This window comes from Protopterus annectens, chromosome 9.part0, assembly GCF_019279795.1.
Source record: "Protopterus annectens isolate FY-2018-M chromosome 9.part0, PAN1.0, whole genome shotgun sequence".
NCBI classification, from domain to species: Eukaryota; Metazoa; Chordata; order Ceratodontiformes; family Protopteridae; genus Protopterus; species Protopterus annectens.
Genome location: NC_056743.1, coordinates 413,425,073 through 413,444,263, shown reverse-complemented (window position 1 = coordinate 413,444,263; position 19,191 = coordinate 413,425,073). Strand labels below are relative to the sequence as shown.

Genomic DNA, 19,191 nt, shown 5'->3' with positions numbered 1-19,191 from the left:
ATGGCATTTCTGACATACGAAAAACAGTTACAGCTGGCTTCAACTTTCAAAACCTTGGCAACTACAACTCAGCTATCTGCAAGGAGATTCCTGCAGGCTCTGGGTTACATGGCCTCCTGCATCCTTCTCGTACCATATGCAAGACTACATATGAGGAAAATACAGTGGTACCTAAAAAGTGTATGGTCTCAGCATTGTCGCAGTCTAGACATACTGATCTCCGTCCTGCCTTGTCTTCAAAAGGAACTCCTTTGGTGGTCCAAGGCATGTACTCTAAACAAAGGAAAACCCTTCTGTCTGCCTCCTGCCACTCAGATTCTGACCACGGACGCCTCAGATTATGCATGGGGAGCCCATTTTCGGGGCAACTGTCTTCAGGGCCTTTGGACAAAGGATCAGAAGCACCTGCATATCAATTTAAAGGAAATGTTAGCCATTCAGAAAGCTCTATTGGCCTTCAGGAATCTTCTACAACCAGGACAACTACTGATACGGACAGACAACACCACAGTTATGTGGTACATAAACAGGCAAGGGGGATCTCATTCCTACCCCCTTTGCAGACTAGCCATGGATCTTTGGAACACAGCCCTAGCTTGCAATCTGGACCTTCAAGCACAGTTTCTACCAGGGAAGCAAAACTTCCTGGCAGACAGCCTGAGCAGAAACCTTTCGGATCCACATGAATGGATGTTGGACTCCGAAATATTCAAGATGATTACAGCAGTCTGGGGATGTCCTCACATAGACCTCTTTGCATCCCACCTCAATCATCAACTACAAATTTTTTGCACCAGGACTTTCCACAATCAAGCTTGGAAAGTGGATGCTCTGTCATTCAGTTGGAGAAACCTCTCAGGATATGCCTTTCAGCCTCTTCCTCTTCTTCCACGGGTATTACTAAAGATCAAGCAGGACAAGCCCAAGATGATAATCTTGCTGGCCCCAAATTGGCCTCGACAGTTTTGGTACCCAACACTGAGAAACCTTTGTCTAGAGCCACCCTGGGTTTTACCACAGATTCCGAACCTTCTGTCCCAACACCAGGGTCAGATTCTACACTCCCATGTCAAAACTCTCAGCCTGGCGGCCTGGTTAATCCAGGATCTTTGATTCATTCTCTCCTACCCAAGCAGGTTATGGATGTCATTTTAGAAGCCAGACGTCCTAGCACTAGAAAATCTTATGCAGGAAAATGGAAAAGATTTTGTTCCTGGATGCAGGCTCAGGATTCTGATCCTCTTATTCCTAACATTCCTCAGATTTTACTTTACCTGTCAGACCTCTTACATAAGGGTCTCTCTTTCTCTTCCATAAAGATACACGCCTGTGCTATTTCTGCTCATTATAATACAGACCCTCCTATCTTTTCCCACCAGCTCATGAGACAATTTCTCAGAGGAGCTAAGAACTTAAGGCCCCCTAGATCTCTTCCCATTCCTGCTTGGGATCTCAACTATGTTTTGGAAAAGCTCACCTTACCTCCTTTTGAGCCTGCTGCCTCATCTGACATCAAGTTTTTATCTTGGAAGACAGCCATCCTTTTAGCTTTGACCTCTGCCAGGAGGGTTTCAGAGTTGCAAGCTCTTATGGCTGTGGAACCTTATATTATTTTTCATCAAGACAGGGTGTCTTTAAGGACTAATCCTACTTTCATGCCTAAGGTGGTTTCCAAAGTGGCTTTAAATCAAACTATTCACTTGCCAACTTTTTCCCCCACTCCTCAAAATAAAGGGAAAGAATCTTACATTCCTTGGATGTACACAGACAACTACGTTTTACCTGGACAGAACCAAGGACATCAGGAAATCAGAGCAATTGTTTGTTTCTTATGCTTCAAGTTCCCAAGGTAAAGCCATTTCAAAACAGACCATTTCTAAATGGATTGCTCATGGAATCAGATTTTGCTATTCACACCATGGAAAGCAAATCCCAGGGAGTATAAGGACTCACTGTACCAGAGCTGCTGCCACTTCAGCTGCCTTCCTCAGGGGAGTTCCTACCAAAGACATTTTGGAAGCTGCAACTTGGAGTTTAGTGCATACTTTTTCCAAGCACTACAATCTACCTCTCTACTCTAAGTCTAGGGCAGGCTTTGCTTCTGCAGTCTTGCAGGGCCTTATAGCCGCCCCCTCTACTTTATGACCACCTCCCTTTCTTTCGGCTTTGGGATTCTACCCTACAGTCATGACTGCAACAGTGAAACACGATGAACATAGTACAGTTGTGTACACTTACCATAAATGTAGATGTTCGAGTGTCTTCACTGTTGCAGTCTGGGTTTCCCTCCCTCCTGTCCCCTCTTATTTTTTCTTATGTGTGGTTCCTTTTTTCACCCTTCTTCTGAGGTGTATTTGCAAAGGGTATGGAACCTTATTCATTTTGGAACTTCTGACATCTGGGGCAAGAAAAACTGGAGAACATGGCATCGGCTGTCAGCTTTGTACTCCTGGCACTCTGACGTCAGGGAGCATGGCTGAACAGCCGACGCTGGACCCAGACTTTGGGATTCTGGCTGACCGAGGACTGCCTGCCGGCAGGGGAGAACCCTACAGTCATGACTGCAACAGTGAAGACACTCGAACATCTACATTTATGGTAAGTGTACACAACTGTACTTTTCTTGTTGTAGTGGTCATCAGTTCTCCACTAAAGTAGGAAAGCAATTTTTTCTGCTAGGAGAGTAGCCTGGCTTATGTGGTGACCGTGTTCGATGCAGTATTTACATGAATGCTGATTGAGATGGAACTACAGATGCCCCATATGGGGTTTTACAGGACTGAAAGCCACTATGGTGAATCCTGTGCACAGAATTAAAAAGTACACTGTTGTAGTGCACGTACCATCAACTTACCTGGGAAGGGTAGCAGGGTGACCGTAGATGTAGATTTTTGCTGATTTTATAGAGACACTGTTATGTTACATTTAACCAAGTTAATAAGCACTCATTTAGTTTCATTAAAGTTAGAGTGTGAATGTTGAAAGTACATGCTTATTACATTGCTTTTGTTGAATGTGGAGGTTCATTAGGAAGATTCTGTAACATTGCAATAAAATTTAACTTAAAGCATGAACACACAAAAATGTGTGTATACAAGCATAGTTTTTAAACATATTTTAGTACGTTATAGAATTGTATTGGTGTCAGTATAGAAAAAGTCTGTATAAAAAGAGGTAGTCAATATGTTTAAGGACACTCGCTACAACATGAGTACAGGTGCTTGTTTGCTCTGTACTGGAATGTGAAGCAGTGGGCACACACACACACACACACACACACACACACACACACACACACACACACACACACACACACACACACACACACACACACACACACACTTCATGACTGTGCACTTTTTTATGAGGTTTGTGCTTTCAGTACCTGTTACTAGATGATGCAGCTATGGGGAATCCACAGATGAGCAGAATGTGTCTACACTGTACAAAGTGCAGCCTAATGAAGGACATATCCCTAGACCTGATTATAACCAAGGTGATTATGTATGTATTTATTCCTTTACTTAGTAAGTGGGTTGCTTTAGACCAGTCCCCTTTCCTTTGAGCATGTACTACACCTAACTAGTAAAGTGGGAAAACACATTGTATTGTTGCTAATATGGGGACTCATTAGACAGTAAAAATGCAATAGCACACCTACCCATTAATTAGACAGTGAGTTTGCATTAGCACCCCTACTCATTAGATGGTGAGGATGTGTTAGAACCCTAGCTAATACAGAATTACTAATATGGGGACTCATTGTACAGTAAGAGTGCATTAGCACCCTTACCCATTAGACAGTGAATGTTCATTAGCACCCCTACTCATTAGATGGCAAGGATTTATCAGAACCCCAGCTAATACAGAATTATAATATGACAACTCATTAGACAGTAGGAGTGCATTAGTACCCTTACCCATTAGACAGTGAATATTCATTAGCACCCCTACTCATTAGACAGTGCGTGTTCATTAGCATCCCTACTCATTAAATGGCGAGGATGTATTAGAACCCCAGCTAATACAGAATTGTAATATGGGGACTCATTAGATAGTAAGAATGGATTAGCACCCCTACTCATTAGACAGTGAGTGTTCATTAGCACCCCTATTCATTAAATGGCGAGGATGTATTAGAACCCCAGCTAATACAGAATTACTTAAAGGGGAAAATCTGATAAGTGTGACTGAGCATCATGACCTGTACTTCAGTAAAAATCAAAATTGCTCCAAGGTGACCTGTGTCTGGCATACAAGACCATCTCATACCCAGCCTTGATGGAGTTTCTGCATATCTGTAAGTCAAACTCCACTCAAGCAACCTGCACGCAAGGCCTTAACCTAGTCTGTGGCATTAGTAGAATGTGTTGGGATAGATTTGTGTTCCAGAGACTCCCTCATCTGTGGAATAGACTCACTCTCCATGTCAAGCAGAGTACCTCTCTAGCCTTTAACAGGAACCTGGACGACTGTATGGGAAACAGAAAATATACCCCTGGGATCCCACCTGTGTCCCTGCTGGACAGGGGAGACAGGTGCTGACTTTGTGGAACATGGGTGAAATTCTTGGCTAGGCTTATAAGGGCCTCTGGGCCAGTAGCCTAGTATCATCCTATGAACCTAAAAGGCTCAGCATAATCTAAGGCATCTCCATTCTTTGGAATTCTGTTCACAGCACTAAGCAGTATGCTGTGAACTGTGCACGAACACTAGGGTTGTGGTTTATTTACTGCATATATTTGGAGCTAACCATCCTCAAAAGAAACATCTTAGCAGTGAGGACTGTTCTTGATCTGCCCTTGTTTGGATTAATGTTTTCCACCAGCTACTTTTTAGGAGAAAATATGTAATTTCCACATCTGATGATGGCCATGTACCCATCCATACACATGCCATGATAACAAAGACTGTGGAATTTCCAGTTTCAGTGATGTCCAGGTACCCGTACATATGCACATGCCATGATATAATGCACTGGCTGCCCAAGCACATATGTTTTCTGATCCTGCATTTCTTTTTGCCAACAACTTTTCACATTTTGACTCTTACCATCCTACTGAAGTACTGCACAACCAGTCAACTTCCAAAAACTCTGTTTTCTTGCCACACTTCCACTCTGACTGCCTGTTGGTCAGCCCTGAGGAGGAAAAAAATCAGCAGAGTGGAAAATCCTCAGTACTTTCTTGCTGCTTCAAGAAGAAGCAACTTAGAGAGGCTTCACAAAAACAGCAGCCAGTATTTACGCTCTTTCTTCTGGCAGATAAATTCCCTTTGAGGAGGAACCCTTCCACGCAGAAAATTTAATCATTTAGTTTGTATTTATATATTTAAACACATGTTTTTTCTTGTGTTAGATTTAGCGATTCTGCCCCTTTAAGAAATCTGGTATTGGTTAACTACCGTCTGTTTCCTGACTGGGATACGTAATTTTAATTTTGGCTGGTGTTGGTTCCTATTTGATGTAGAAATGTAATGCTTACATAAATTTTTATCTTTTTTTTTTTTTAATAAAATATTAAGTGTGGGGCAGTGCTGTATTTGGGCAGAGACAGTGACAAGGGTATAGTGCTTATGTTAACACTGCGACAACTTACCTGCCATTTGTTTCTTTCAGACTTAATTTTTACTACCGAAGATTAACGGGATTTTAGTTCACTATCTTTTCATTACAGTGTATGTACTGCTGTGAAAACCTACCTGCCATTTTTTCTGTCAGACTAATTTTTTTGCTTCTTAGGGACTCTAATTCTGAAGTTATGGGGTTTTTACGACTTGTGTTCACTCTCTGATAACTTCACTGCCATTTATTTCTGTCACACTAATTTTTTACTTACATGGGACTCTGGCAGGATTGGAGTTTAGTGTACCGCTTGTGCATTTAATGGGCTTTAGTTGTGAGTGTTCACTCAGTGACAACTTACCTTCCATTTATTTCTATCAGACTAATTTTGATTTTAAACAGTTTCTTACATGATTTTAGTGCACTGCTTGTGCATTACAGTGTTTTGAGGATTTTATCTTTACGGGTGAGAGTGTAGGTGTGCTGTTTGTGTAAACGTTGGACAGCTTACCTTCCGATCAACTCATTCCAGTGATGCTAACCTCATCCAACACGTCCTTCTGGATCACAGCAAAGATGCTTACCAGCTGCTAATGGTCTGACTTCTGCAGTTCCTAGAAAGAAAAAATAACTTACCTGAGAGCCCTTGCCATCTACCTAGGCTCATCAGCATCTCAGCCGGTAGTGGATGAGTCTAGCAGCCATTTATTGTTCCTCATATCACTTGCTCACCTTTCCTTGTTCCTCTGATATAGTCCTTACAATCACCATGAACTGTTCAGCGAACTCCTCTTCGACTGTTTCCAGTGTCGGAGTCCGGACCTGGGAAGATCATGTTTACTGGGACACAGAGTTTCTGTAGTGCGATGCTACTAGATGTGTCTAGGGGAAGAGTCCTCTTGAAGGAGTATAGATTCCTCTGCTAGTCAGTCACAAAAGATACCTATTAAGAAAAGATAAAAAGTTAAACTTTGTTTACTGAATACGAGGAATCTGAAAGAAAAGATGATTTTCTTACCTTAGCTAAGAAGTGGTTACAGTCAGTCCTGGTACATAACCTTCATTACCTGTTAGGCAGATTCAGTCAAAATTTTCCTGAAGAAGACACATCAGATGAATCTGACCTAGACAGAGACAGGGTTTAATATTCTACAGATTCTTGAACCCAGTTCTCTGATGCTGAGGAAAGCCCCTTGGGGGTGATTTCTTTTCTGAAATTTTTGCCAGGATAAATGATGTGTCTTTATCGGAAGTAATGGATGTTCCCACTGTATTGAGGAGATTTTTTAATATGTTAAAAGTGGATTTATCTTGCATTGCCTGTAACAACTCTTAAGTCACAATTTCCATTTCCATGAAAGCAGACAGGTGACAGGCTACTTTTACCTTCAAATCCTTACCCTGTGGGTATAAAGGGGAATGTTTAGACAGATTTCGTATTAGAATTTTCTATTCTTTATCTTTGATGTATAGAATTGTTAGCTATGAGCCCCATATGTGGAACATTATGCCTATCTTGATCTTATTCATTTTGACATGTTTCTCATAGCTAAACATGCCTTAGGGTTGTATAATTGTGCAGAGGCTGTTCCCAGGGTCAATGCTCCTGCTTCTGTTTGAGGAGGTATACCTGCTACAATATTAGAACATTTTCAGATCAAATAATATCTGAAGTTTTGAATTTCAGACTCAAATAAAGTTTTTAATTAAAAAAAATATTATTTGGCCCATCTGTTACTCGGGTACATAAACATTTTGGTGAAAGAGGGAAATTATTTTAGGGAGTTTCTAAGATTTTTTCAAGTTGCCCTTTCAGATCTTCCAAATCCTCTCTCATGCATGAGAAACAAATAGAGATGTCTGGATGGGGAACAATAACAATCGGGAACCTTTTCAGTAAAGTGATAGGTTACAACTTCAGGATGGCTATGCTAGCATGCCCTCTTTTTTCATCCTTCCTTCTATCCTTTATCTCTCAAAACCTGTACCAACAACTCTTTCTCTCTTTATTCCCCTTTGTCGATTCAAAAACCTCCTTTCGGGGAAGTTCTTCCCAACCCTCTGAACTAAACAGAATTTTTCCTCAGGTTTTTTAGCTTTACTTACCCTAGGAATCATAGAACTTTTTCTCAAGGGGCAGTGGATTCTGTGCCAGAGTAGTTTTGGCACCAAGAAAGAGCTTTCTTGGAGATCAGTTTTAAGTCTTCCTTCCTATTTCACTATTGGGAAGAACAATATTCATTTAAGATATTGACCTTTCAGAGTGTTTTACCTTTTGTTGCCCAGGGAAGCTTTGTAGTAACACATTGCTTATAACACACTGAATGGCATTCTTTTTTCCCCTTATTTGCATGACTTAACTTTGTAGAGTTTTCTCCTAGAGGTCAAGAGTCAGTAACATGGGTTTAAAGTCCCCTGACCAACCTGGGATTCCTGATAAACATTAAGAAATCCTCTTTGATCGCTTCACACTGGATTGTCTTCTAGGATGTCTTATAGATACTCAACGCCAAAAGTTTTTACACATGAGAAGATGGAGCTTTGTCTGTAAACTTTTCTGAGCTTTTCATTTCAGTCTCCGACTTTAGGTTTCTGGGGTTAATGGCACCCATGGTTCTCATCATTCATCTTGCCAGGTTGTTCATGAGAAAGATTCTATGGTATCTAACAAACTCGTTGACCAAATATTGCATCCTTTAGATTTTCAGATGCCTATCTTGGGCTTTGTGTAATGGAACTGCACTATTAGAGACTACAAATAATAACCAATTATAAATCTTCTCAACCTCAAAGTCAGTCAGTATCTAAAGATGCCTCAGAATTTCCTTGGGGTGACAGTTTCTTTAAGAGTAAAGGTGCAAGTCCTGTACGTTTTATAAACAGACTAAAGCACATAATTTTCATACAGCTGTACAACACCACAGTGATGTGATACATCAACAAACTAGGTGGCAGAAGGTCTTACCCGCTAAACAGGCTGGCTATGATCACTTGGGAGATGGCTGTTCTGCATTCCTTAATCCTGCAAGCACATTACTTTCCTTCAGAGCAAAACATAGTGGCAGACAAACTGAGCAGAACCAGTACATACCCTCACAATTATAGTTTGAACAAGAGGGTCCAGGTATTTATCCAGTTTTGGGGAGCTCCTCAAAGAGATTGTTAGTCTCTTTTCAAAACAAACAATAGATACCTTTTTCATTCCCTTTCAAAGGAATTTTCTTTATGTATTCCACCCTTTCTACAGATATCTAGGGAAATTCTGAATAATCAGAAGGACTCTCCAAAAATTATTTGTAGTGATCACCCCTTCCTGGCTCAGAAAATAATGATTTTTTTTTTTGGTAGAATTGGCCAAGGGCAATTACCACAAGCTTCCTCACTGTCGGGATCTACTCACTGAAGAGAGGAGTTTGTTACACCGCGATCTCTGACATCTTAAATTATCTGCCTGAATTCTGATACCTTTTAAGCACTTTTTTTGAGGATATGCAGCAGGTACTAAAGGAGACAAGAAATCCTGCTGTTTGAAAATCTTAGAAAAGCTTATATTGACATATGGAAGACTTTTCTAGTTGGTGCCTACCATATAATCTGGGAAAGTACCACTGATGCTCAAATGTTTGTGTGCCTCTGGCCTTTTTATTGCTTTGTCAAGGTACATTTTGTGGCCACTTCAGTATGTCTGCCCATAGATCCTTCTCTTTACTCAGTGTTTTCTTAGTAAAACCGTTTGTGATAGGAGTTTCTCTCATGAGATCACCTTGCAAACAGGTAGCTCCTTCCTGGGATCTTAACTTTTTGCTGGAAAAGTTAATCACATTTCCATTTAAACCTGCACATCAGAATTATTGAAGGTTTATTACATGGAAGACTGTTCCTTTATTTGCTCTAACATCTGCAAGAAATGTATGTTGGTGGTAAACCCTGCCTGCTCTGCAGTTGGGAGTAGGGTAGCTGTAAGAACAAATCCCTCACTCATGCCCAAAATTACTTCAGAGTTTCTTTGAATCAAGCCATCAATCTCCTCAGGACTATGGAGAAAATATTACTAATAATCTGAACATGCATTAACATATCAGGTACTGTCTTGACAGAACCAAGTTCTGTAGAAAAGCCTATCAGCTTTATTACTTATGTTGGCACTATGAAAGGATAACCCGTGTCAAACACATGATTTCCAGTTGGCTGACCTCGACTGTTGCTTTTTGTTGTAGCCACCATGATATACCAATTCCAGGTAGTATTAAGGCTTAGTCTCCACTGACCTTGTCTTCTTTCTTGGCATATAGGTTCATAGACGTGTACTAGGCTAATGGCCCTGGAGCCTTTACAAGCCTAGCCCATAGGATTACCCTGACATCGTGCCACCCGACCTTAGTTCCCAGTGCCTCTGTCGAGTAGAACCACTGGAGTGATCCACGGGGATGTATTTCCATCCACACATCAAGGTTCCTCTTGAAGAGGGCCAGTGAGGCACTCTGCTTGACATGTATGGGAAGTCTGTTTCATAGCATGGGCAGCCTCTGGGTTATGAACCTGTCCCTCCAGCTTGTTTTGTTGATTGCGTTAATGAGGTTGAGGTCTCTGGAGTGTGTAGTGCGGAGGGATTGGGATTTCTTTAGATGTAGCATTTCTAACACAGTTGGGTTAGACATCTTTGTAAGTCAAGTAGAGATTGCCTCTAAGTAGGCAACATGAGACAGAGAATAGTTGGAGTTTTTTGAGTCTGTCCATATAGGACAAGTGTTTAAGGCCTAGGATCCTCTTTGTGAGGTACTTTTGCAGACTTTCCAGTTGATGCATGTGTCTAGTGAGGTACATGCCAAATGGGGCATTGTACTTGATGATTGGCCTAATGAGGGAAGAGTAGAGGGAGACAATGACCTCTTTCTTCCTGGATGCAAAACCCTTAGTAATGAGATGTGCCACATAGAAAGACTTTCTGACAACAGTGGCAATGTGGTGGTCAAAAGAGAGGTTGCTGTCAACCTGTGTTCCCAGATCTCTTATAACGCCTTCTGTGTTCAGTGGACTACCATCGATGTGGCAAGTCATGGGAACCGGGTTTTTCCCAAAGGGAATGACTACACATTTTTTCGCATTGAGCTTAAGGCCATGGTTCTGACACCAGTCATTGGTCTCAGTGAGGCCTTCCTGTAGGATGTCAACATCACTTGGGGAGTTAATTTTGGCACCGAACTTGCAATCATCTGTGAATTTTGTCAGCTATAGTCCCTTTGTGTTGGCCTGGACTTCAGAGAAGTAGATACCAATCAGGAGAAGACTCAGGACTGAACCCTGTGGGACTTCACTAGTGACTAGTCGGTATTCTGACTTGGAGTCGGCTACTTTCACACTGTGGGTTCTGTCTGAACCCACATAGTGATATAGGGGTTGATGCCTAGCTTAGTGAGTTTTTCTATGATTCCTGAGTGGGGAATGGTATCAAAGGCCTTGGCCAGATCAAGGTAGGCTGTATGAGCCATCTTGCCTTCATCCACAGCTCTGGTGACTTGACTCAAAGAAGTCGACCAGGTTGAGCAGGCCTGATCTATCCTTCACAAAACCAAACTGTGTGGGATCCAGAGTTTGGAGATTCCCTATATCCTTGTTTATTAGGTCCATAATGATGCATTCCATAGCTTTGTATATCAGACTTGTCAGGCTAATGGGGCGATAGTTCCCAGGGTCTGTAGTCCCTCCTCCTTTGTGGAGAGAGATGACTCTTGACAGTGCATCATTTGGTAGGGGCAAAGCCTGAGGTGAGGCTGTGATTGAACAGGGCACATAGGTGAGGTGCCAGCTCACTCTGTAGTTCATGTAGAACACAGCCAGGGATATTGTCAGGTCCCATAGAAGCTGTATTCTTGGCCTTGGACAGTGCTGTTTTAACCTGTGCAGCAGTAATACTGGGTGTCTGGCAGACTACTGGTATTGTGATTGGTCCTTTGGTGAGGAAGAGAGGGGTAAAGTTGGCACTGAATCTGTCAGCCAGTATATTGGCAATATCTTTTGCCTCGGTATAGGAGGTGCCATTGTGCATTAGCTCCGAGCTAGCTTTAGAGGATTTGATGAGGGATCTCAACTTTTTGTTGAGGCTGATAAGGGAGTTTTTCCAGTTTTGGGACTTTACCTTATTCTGCATCAGTTTCCTCCTTCTGTTGTAGAGTTTGTTTATGGCAGTGGACCACCAGATTGGCTTCCTTTTTTTGGAGGAGAGCATCTTGGTTCTATTGGGTGTGGCAAGATCCATGCATTTGTGTATGTGTTCTTACAGGGTATTAGTGTATGATTCGGCAGTCATACAGCTGTTCTCCAATTGCATGGGTGCCGTGAAGTTAGCCACCTCTGTTTTTAGGAGCCCAAAGCTAGCTTTGGAGAAGTTTTTCATGGTGGTTACCTTTTGTGTATGTGTGTGTGTGTGTGTGTGTGTGTGGGGGGTGGATTTCCAAGGTGATTAGTTGGTTGTCGGATCTAACCAGGGAGGAGTTGACTATATTGGTATAGAGCAATGGTAGCCCATGTTAGTAATGACCAGGTCAAGGATGTTGCGACCTCTAGTTGGGCGGAAGAATGAGCTGGTCCAGAGCCTTGAAATGAATGAATTCCAGGAAACATTGGGTAAGTGAACTGGTACATGAGTAGTTTTCCCAGTTAATGGAGGGATAGTTGAAGTTCCCCAGTATGAAAGTGTTAGGTTGGACCCTGATATTCTCCAGGGTGCTTAGGAACGTGGAGTGTGAGTCTTGGGACATGGTTGGGGACCTGTAGCAGGCTACGACCCGAATCGCTGTCTTACCCAATGTTAGCTGCACCTGAAGTATCTCTGATGCGTTATGTTGGGCTACCAGTCTGGAGGTGTGCGCATCCTTTATGAATATGGAAACACCACCGCCTTTGGAGCTTCATTCCATGTTCTGGGGCCGAAAGCTGTGGAATGAGTTATAGCCTGGTAGTGCAGGGGTGCTTTCTGCTGCCTTGAACCAGGTCTGTGTTACAGCACAAATGTCGATGCTCTCCATTTTAAGGAGTGCTTCGAGCGAGTGCATTTTGGGATTTAGACTACTAGCATCGAGCAGCATGACCCTCAGATTGCATTTGTTTGTAGCTGTTATGGGGGTAATTTGGTCTTTGGAACACCGCCTAAAAAGGCACTATAGGGGTGGCAAGAGCCTTGGCCAGTATCCTGAAGACCAGGGGTGTCAAATGCAGGCCATCGCTGGCAAAGCATCGAGGTCGATTAATTATGTCATCCTAGGCAGATACTGGATCCCCTTAGAATGACACCAGAAACTTAGCCAATTGTTGAAATCAGTCATTTTCTGCTTGTGCTGTGGTATCATTCTGGGTGATGGTAGGAGGCTGCTCAGGGCTAGGGTCATACCCACCTGGGCTACATAATCCGAAAGCTCTTCCATGTCTCCCTTCATGTAGTCCAGGGAGGTACATCTCAGGTCATTCACACCCACATGTACAATGACAGAGTCATATTTGTACCTGTTGTTGAGAGACCTGAGTTTGTGGGTTATGTGGCAAATCCTGGCACCTGACAGGCAGCTGACTGTTACTTTCTTTTTATTCAACCTAGTGAGTGGGACATCCGTGTGCCTCACTATTGAATCACCTATGACTAGTATGTTGGGCATGCTGTTTTGCCTTAGGGGCTTTGGTTGAATGGCATACTGTTTAGGAGGGTTATGTGTCTTGTGATTAGTGTTTTGTTGTGGTGGTGGAGTGTGTTTCTGCCTTGGAGGTCTCTGCTGTTTGGTTAGATTTTTATTGAGAGCCTCTGCGAAGGTGGGTGTATGGTTTTTGTTTTTATGTGAAGGCAGTGCTGGTGTGTATTCTGGAGGGCTGTGTGTTCCATGTGGTGTGGTGCAGGTGTTGACCTTCTTCTCTTGGCCAGCTATTCCAGTCTTGGCTGGAGAGTGCTTGGCTTCCAGTTTGTATATATAAGTGCATCTCTCACAAGTCTGAGTATTGGGAGGTAAGAGGAGAGGGTTATCAGTGTACATGAGGCAGTTGCTACATTGCCTCAGGATGCCTAAGTATTGGAAAGAGGTGAGTTCTAGAAGCTGTCTAGACACCTACATCATCCTATATACAAAAAAGTGTAGTACACACCCCTGTTAAAATGCCAGCTTTTTGAGGTATAAATAAATGAGACCACAATAAATCATTTCAAACTTTTCCCACCTTTCATGTGATGTATAACCTGTACAATTCAATTGAAAAACAAGCAAATCTGTTAGGGGAAAAATATAAAAAGTTAAAAATGTACAGTAAGCTGGTTGCATAAGTGTGCACACCCTTAAACTAATACTTTGTTGAAGCACCTTTTGATTTAATTACAGCATCCAGTCTTCTTGCGTAAGAGTCTATTAGCATGACACATCTTGACTTGGCAGTATTTACCCACTCTTCCTTGGAAAAGTGCTCCAAATCTGTCAGATTGCAAGGACATCTCTTGTGCACAGCCCTCTTCAGGTCACACCACAGATTTTCTATTGGATTTAGGTCTGGACTCTGGCTGGGCCATTCCAAAACTTTAATTTTCTTCTGGTGAAGCCATTCTTTTGTTTATTTGGATGTATGCTTGGGATCATTGTCATGTTGAAAGGTAAAATTCTTCTTCATCTTTGGCTTTCTAGCAGACGCCTGAAGGTTTTGGGCCAAAAGTGATTGGTATTTGGAACTGTTCATAATTCCATCCCCTTTGACTGAAGCCCCAGTTCCATCTGAAGAAAAGCAACCCTAAAGCATGATACTGCCACCACCATGCTTCACCGTGGGGATGGTGTTCTTGTGGTGATGCGAAGTGTTGATTTTGCACCAGACATACCTTTTGGAGTTATGGCCAAAATGTTCAACCTTGGTCTCATCAGACCATAACACATTTTCCCACATGATTTTGGGAGACTTGATGTATTGTTTTGCAAATTTTAGCCAGGCCTGGATGTTTTTCTCTTTAAGAAAAGGCTTCTGTCTTGCAACCCTACCCCGTAGTCCACACATATGGAGAATATGGGAGATTGTTGTCGCATGTAGTACACAAACGGTACTTGCCAGAAATTTCTGCAGATCCTTCAGTGCTGCTGTAGGTCTCTTGGCAGCCTCCCTGACCAGTTTTTGTCTTGTCGTTTCATCAATTTTAGTGGGACATCCAGTTCTTTGCAACGTCATTGTTGTCCTATATTTTCTCCACTTTTTGATGATTGTCTTCACTGTGTTCCATGGTATATTCAATGCTGTGGAAAATTTTTTGTACCCTTCTCCTAACTGATACCTTTCAACCGTGAGATCTCTTTGATGCTCTGTAAGCTCTCTGCGAACCATGGCTTTTGCTGTAGCAGGCAACTGAGTAAATCTCAGGAAAATCCTGCTAGGACAGCTGAACTTTGTTTGGGGTTAATCAGAGTCTGTTTAATTGATGGCAGGTGTGTACCCAAGATGATTGAATACTGTAATTAAATCAAAAGGTGCTTCAACAAAGTATTAGTTTAAGGGTTGCACATAAAACAAAGAATTAGTTTAAGGGTGTGCACACTTATGCAACCAGCGTATTGTACATTTTTTATTTTTTATATTTTTTCCCCTACCAGAGTTGTTTGTTTTTAAATTGAATTGTACAGGTTATAGGCCACATTAAAGGTGGGAAAAGTTTTGAAATGATTTATTGTGGTCTCATTTTTTATATCACAAAAACCTGGTATTTGAACAGGGATGTGTACACTTTTTATATCCACTGTATGTATGTGTATATTGGAGCACTTTACATTATCGAAATACTGAAATCTCGAATGTCATATGGTCAAGACCATATGATCGACATTTCAGTGTATCGAATATGTAAAGTTTTAAAAAATAACACTTTACTTACCTTAAAACGTTACGTGCACACAGAGGAAGGCTTCTTGTACTCTCTGTGTGTACGTAATGTTATCTATTTTGTGGTGTTGACAGGAAGTGGGAAATCTCCGTTTGCTTCCGCATACAGCAATATGGGAGATTCCTTTCCCACTGTAGCGATCTCGGGTTGGTATATTTAAGTAGGGGGGTGTGGGGGCACAGCCCCACATAGAGTGCAGGGGCTAAGCTCCTGCAAAACAATGTTTGACTTTTTTTTTTTCGTTTCATTTTAGAAGTTCGAATTTCCAAAACTCGATCTTTTGGTCTCGGTAATATGAGGTTCGAGATTTTGGGAATTCGATCTTCTAAAGTGAATCCGTGTATCTATATATATATATATATATATATATATATATATATATATATATATATATATATATGTGTATATATATATATATATATATATACACACACACACACACACACACACACACACACACACACACACACACACACACACACACACGCATTTACAATTAACATTTTGAATTCTTTTACCTGGATCCAGGACTGGCTTGGCTAGGACCATTCATCAAGGGCTCCAGGATCCATATTCTTCCTTCTCTCAGATTGAATATGCTTTGGGAATCAAACAATACAGCCTAAAGACTACTGCACCCACCCAGCATACCCTAGTAGTTGATGTGTCTTTCGGCTGTTCCTGGTTAGGGGGTCGCCACAGCGGAACTCCGGTCCGTTAATGATTGGCAGTAGGCTTTTACGTGCCGAGTTGCCAGCTCTGATGCACAACCTTCAACGAAGATACGCCCATTCACACATATCTGTACACAGAAGACGCTTTAGCTGAGAATTGAACAGGACAATGTCTTACTCTGAGGTGACAACGCTACCGCAGCATCACCACCGCAGTTATTTCTTATTTTGTCTATTTCAGGATGAATACACTACTTAAGCACTAGTTTAGAATGTCATGATCATAGGATCATAGTAAATTACTAGGCTATTGGTCCTGAAGCCCTTACAAATCTAACCAATAATTTAGCCCATGTTTTGACAAGTCAGCACCCGATGCCCCTGCCCAGCAGGGACACAGGTGGAATCCCAGGGGTGTATTTTCTGTTCCCCATCCAGTTATCCAGGTTGCGCTTAAAAAGGATTAATGAGGTACTCTGCTTGACGTAGAGAAGGAATCTGTTCTGCAGAAGAGGGAGTCTCTGGGACATGTCACAGACCAGGTTGAGGTTGCACATATAGATTAATCAAGTGGAGCTTGGCTTGCAGATATGTAGCAGTCCCATCAAGGTGGGGTCTGAGAATGCTTTGCATGCCAGACAGAGATCACCTCTTAGGCGTCTGTATGAGACTAAGTAGAGGGACAGGGCTTTTGGCCTATCTGTGTAAGGTAGATGCTCGAGGGCCTGGATTCTCCTGGTGAGGAACTTCTGTGGTCTCTCCAGCTGCTGCTTGTGTTTTGTGAGGTACATGCCAAAAGGGGCATTGTATTCAATAATGGGTCTTATAAGGGAAGAATACAAGGATGTTATGACGTCCTTGTCCCTGGGCGAGATATTCTCACTAATGAAGTGGGCCATGTAGAAAGCTTTCTGTACAACAGAGGCAGTGTGGTGGTCAGAAGTCACTTTGCTATCAACCTGGGTGCCCAAGTCCCTTAAGACTGATTGTGTGCTTAGAACCGTGTTATTAATGTGATAAATTATGAGGACATCACTCTCCCCAAAGGGGATGATGATGCATCTTTTGGCATTCAGTTTAAGGCCATGTTTCTGGCACCAGTCATTTGTTTGGGTGAGACCCTCTTGGAGGATGTCCACATTACTCGGGTAATTGACAGTGCCCTGCTTGCAGTCTTCTGAAAACTTGGTCAGCCATAACCCACTGGTTTTGGCCTGCACCTCAGAAAAGTATATCCCAAACAACAGAGGCCCCAACACTGATCTCTGGGGTACACTGTTCTTTATGGGTCTACTTCTTGAGCTGGCTTCCCCTATTTTGACTAGGTGGGTTCTGTCAGTGAGCCAGTTTGCTACCCATCTGGTAACATACGGATTGATGCCTAGTTGAGAGAGTTTATCTATTATACCTGAGTGGGGGAATACTATCAGTGGCTTTGAGCAAGGTCAAGGTAGGCAGTGTGCACCGTCTTCCCCTCATCCATGGCTTTGACTGTCTCAAAGATGTCGACCAAATTCAACAGGCATGACCTCCCCTTACAAAACCAAACTATGTGGGATTGTTTGGAAGTTGCCAATGTCCTTGTTAATGAGGTCCATGATAATCTGTTCCATGGCCTTGCAGATCAAGCTAGTTAGGCTGATGGGTCTATAATTTCCTGGATCGGTGGGCGGTCCACCTTTGTGCAGAGGGATGACAGTGGCTGTCCTCCAGTTGGCAGGGACAAAGCCAGTACTTAGGTTTTGGTTGAATAGGATGCCCAATGGTGCTGCAAGTTCCTGCCTGAGTTCTTGTAGGATGCAGCCTGGGATGTTATCGGGTTCTACAGAGGCTGTATTTTTTGCCTTTGAGAGTGCACTTATGACTTGCTCCCTAAAGACAAGGGGAGGGGGGGCAGGTGCTGGGAATGTCCTGATTTACAGATGGCGGGGGGGGGGGGCACAGGGCTGAAGTTTTCACTGAACCTGTCTGCAAGCAGGTTGGCAATATCTACAGCGATGTTCATCGTGCATACAGCTGCAGTAATCACAGATGGGTTTTCAGCCGTCAGGCGGTCCCTCATTCAGCCGAATTCCAAAGTCTTGGTCCGGCGTCGGTTGTCGTCGCTTACTCTTCTGACGTCAGTAAGGCCAGAGTATATGACACACAGCCGACGCCATGTTCTTCAGTCTTTTTTGCTGCGCGGTGCCCGAAGCAGAAGCAGTTCGCAAGTGCTGGTCGGCCAGCTCCTGAATTACGAAAATAATTGGAACCGAAGTCTTCATTAAAGCGAAGTACCCCGTTGGGGAACCTTTTCTTGCCTCAGACCGATGTCAGAAAAAGTTAATAATTGTATTTCTTGTGGGAAGCAAATACCGCATAAGGATTTCCATTCCCTTTGCATACCTTGTTTGGGCCCAGACCACGACGTCTCAGGCTGTCGCTTTTGCGCTACCTTCAATAAACGCACTATCAAGCATCGGGCGGAGTTCGCCCAACACTACTTTGGCAAAGCTTTTGACTATAAAATGTCGTCGGACACTCCGACTACCGTTTTGCCCAAAAAACGCAAGGAAAAGGACCGACACGCGAGGCCCTCGGTCCCCGCCTACACCACGCCAAAACAGGCTACACGTGGCCCGGTACTCAGCGAGACGCCTTTGCAGTCCCTGACTACTGACACCACTCCTTTGGTGGTGTCCTCTGTACCCGAGACCGCTGGGTCCTCGGCCCTTTCCCAGACTACAACCGAAGCCCCTGCTATTGTCGAGCCTACTAATGTGGACAGGTCCACTTCCACCCATGGTGTATTTAGGCCCTCATCTGCTTTTTCAATTAAGGCCTTTACTAAATCCAAAGCAGCCAGGCATCCCACGAGGCCTGTTCCACAGGACCCATCTCCTGGACACATGCCTAAGAAACAGATGCTCAAAATGGCTGAGGATCTAATTACTCTTATCAGAGGTTCTCAGCCCCCTCCTGACAAAAGACTCAGAGTGGAGGAAGAATGTCATTCATCTGATCAGGGATCCATTTCATCAGAACATTCTGATGCAGAGGAACAATCTTACTCTCCTTTTGAG

At 42.9% G+C, this 19,191-nt stretch overlaps 1 protein-coding gene across 3 annotated transcripts in view; it reads left to right on the top strand.

The window, feature by feature from the left end:
* FHIP2B (FHF complex subunit HOOK interacting protein 2B) overlaps positions 1 to 19,191 on the top strand; it is a 1,026,346-nt gene that overhangs the window by 373,841 nt on the left and 633,314 nt on the right. The window lies entirely within an intron of this gene.